We start from the raw sequence: 3,244 nt of genomic DNA on the forward strand, positions 1-3,244 counted from the left end.
CCCGGTGCAGACTCAATGGGCCGAATGGCCTCCTTCTGCACTGTAAATGCTATGATAATCTATGATGAATCTAGGACAAAGGTTCGGCACAACATCGTCGTCCGAAGGGCCTGTTCTGTGCTGTATTTTTCTATGTTCTATGTGGCGCAAAAACATCCAATACAACTATTACTGCGATGGCCGGGAACAGATCCCCGGTCAACTGTTTGGTAAGCAGCTATGCTCAACACTGTACCGCCATCGCTCCATTTTAAGTTTTGGACACCAGGTTGAATAGAATGAGGCAGATAATTTCCATCAGTTCATGGATGCGAACCGCATTTAGACGTATTTGCGGCTGAGTGCGTGGGACGTGGTGGCCCAGTGGTTACGGCGATGGACTGCTGATCCATTGTGCTTTGCGCGCGTGAGTTCGAATCTCATCCTCGTGGAATTTTCATCCACTGGTTCTCTGAAGTGTCGCTCATTTATCCAAGATGGATCTGCAATCACTGATGTGACAATCTATTCCAGGTTTTCAGGCCAGATTGCATCGAGTTGGGTTAGTGGAGGGAGGAACGGAGGCAGACGTGTTGGGGCTTCACCGCCGGTTGACACCAGTTCTTCTTCGGCCGAACACAGTAGAGTCGATGTTTCCGTGTTGACCTCTCCTATAATTAAGTTCTCCCACCTCTCCCAGGTGGAATTCCTTCTGTTTGTGCATTGGAGGGGTGCCTCGGTTCCTTGTATGTGAGAAGATCAAATATTGAAGTTCCATGAAGTGAAGGAGTTGTACCACGAGGTTAAGGGATACACAATAACCCGTGGTGCTCTGCGCTCGTGGGTCCGCATCCCATCATCTTCTGTAACGTGTCTGTTGCGTCTCTGTTTGGTCTATTTCATGAGGGTGAAGTAAAAATGCTGTAATTTTTAACTTTTCTTTAAGGGCTGGAGGTGGTGAATACTCGAACACTTGCCATATTCAAACCACATTAAAAAATGACGAGGAATTGACTTTATTCACTCCCCGCCCTAATAGCGCATAAATTCTGTGTTGGAAACGATTTCTTTCCCTCAGTTTGAAAGGCATGAAGTCGCGCCAAAAAGATAAGTTCATCAGGTATAGAAGCAAAATTAAGCCAGTCGACCCATCGAATCTGCCCGCCATTCCATCATGGCTGAAAGGTTCCTCAGCTGCTACTTAGAATATTACAGACCAAGAGATCGATTATGATACCAGCCAGAATTCCCTGTCCCAAGGATACATGACCTCGGAGCGGGAGTAGGCAATTTAGCCTCCTGAGTCTAACACCTTCCATGTGATCTTAGCTGATCCCATCGTGGCCTCAACTCTACCGTCCTGCACGCTCTCCATAAACCTTCAACTCCTTACCAATAAAAATCTCTCTAACTCCTCCTTACATTTACTCACTCTCCCTGCATCCAACGCACTGTGGGGTTGCGAATTCCACAGAATCGCAAGCATTTGGGACACGTAGTTTTTCCTCAAATCGGTTTTAAATTTGCGATCTCTTATTCTAAGATCATGACCTCTGGCTTTAGAATGCCCCACAAGAGGAAGCATCAACTCCACGTCTACTTTATCCATACCTTCCGACATCTTATACATCTCAATTAGATAATGGCGCATAAATTCTGAATGAAAAACTGTCCGCCAGTACTCCTCAGTTTGAAACTCACGATGTCGTGCAAAAACATTCAATACAACTATTACTGCCATAGCTGGGAATCGCACCCAGATCAACTGTTTGAAAGGCAGCTGTGCTCATCACTGTACCACCATCGCTCCATTTCAAATTTTGGACACCAGGTTGAATAGAAAGAGGCAGATAATTTCCATCAGTTCATGGATGCGAACCGAATTTAAACGTATTAGCGGATGCGTGCCTGTAATGTGGTGGCCGAATGGTGAAGGCGATGGACTGCTGGTCCATTGTGCTCTGAAAACATGGGTCCGAATCCCATCCTCGTCGAATTTTCATCTAGTGTTTCTCGGAAGTGGGGCTAATTTTTCCATGATGGATCTGCAATAACTGATGTGTCAATCTATTCCAATTTTTCAGGCCTTTTGCATCGAGTTGGGTTAGTGGAGGGAGGAACGAAGACAGACGTGTTGGTGCTTAACCACCCGTTGACACCTGTTCGTCTTCGGCCGAACACAGGAAAGTCGATGTTTCCGTGTTGACCTCTCCTATAATTAAGTTCTGCCACCTCTCACAGATGAAATTCCTTCTATTTGTACATTGGAGGGGTACCTCGGATCCATGTCTGTGCGAAGATCAAATATTAAAGATCCATGAAGTGAAGGAGTTGTACCACGTGGTTAAGGGGATGCACCGTAACCCTTTGTGCTCTGCGCTCGTGGGTCCGTATCCCATCATCGTCTGTAACGTGTCTGTAGCGTCTCTGTCTGGTCCACTTCATGAGGGTGAAGTAAAATTGCTGTGATTTTTAGCTTTTGTTTAAGGGCTTGGAGGTGGTGAATACTCGAACACTTTCCATATTCAAACCACATGACAAAATGACGAGGAATTGACTTTATTCACTCCCCGCCCTAATAGCGCATAAATTCTGTGTTGGAAACTATTTCTTTCCCTCAGTTTGAAAGGCATGAAGTCGCGCCAAAAAGATAAGTTCATCAGGTATAGAAGTAAAATTAAGCCAGTCGACCCAACGAATCTGCCCGTCATTCCATCATGGCTGAAAGGTTCCTCAGCTGCTACTTAGAATGTTACAGACCAAGAGATCGTTTATGATATCAGCCAGAACACCTTCTCCCAAGAATACATGACCTAGGAGCGGGAGTAGGCAATTTAGCCTCCTGAGTCTAACACCTTCCATGTGATCTTAGCAAATCCCATCGAGGCCTCAACTCCACCGTCCTGCACGCACTCCCTAAACCTTCAACTCCTTACCAATAAAAATCTCTCTAACTCCTCCTTACAATTACTCACTCTCCCTGCATCCAACGCACTGTGGGGTTGCGAATTCCACAGAATCACAAGCATTTGGGACACGTAGTTTTTCCTCAAATCGGTTTTAAATTTGCGATCTCTTATACTCAGATCATGACCTCTGGTTTTAGAATGACCCACAAGAGGAAGCATCAACGCCACGTCTCCTTTATCCATACCTTCCGACATCTTATACATCTCAATTAAATAATGGCGCATAAATTCTGAGTGAAAAGCTGTTGGCGAGTCTTCCTCAGTCTGAAACTAACGATGTGGCGCAAGAACATCCA

At 45.5% G+C, this 3,244-nt stretch overlaps 1 non-coding gene across 1 annotated transcript; it reads left to right on the plus strand.

Moving 5' to 3' along the window:
• Positions 1 to 349: 349 nt before the first annotated feature.
• trnas-gcu (transfer RNA serine (anticodon GCU)) lies at positions 350 to 439 on the plus strand. The gene has a single exon. It is a non-coding gene; the product is annotated as a tRNA-Ser (tRNA).
• The last annotated feature ends 2,805 nt before the right edge of the window (positions 440 to 3,244 follow it).

Source organism: Scyliorhinus torazame, chromosome 24 (genome assembly GCF_047496885.1).
Source record: "Scyliorhinus torazame isolate Kashiwa2021f chromosome 24, sScyTor2.1, whole genome shotgun sequence".
Classification (NCBI taxonomy): Eukaryota; Metazoa; Chordata; class Chondrichthyes; order Carcharhiniformes; family Scyliorhinidae; genus Scyliorhinus; species Scyliorhinus torazame.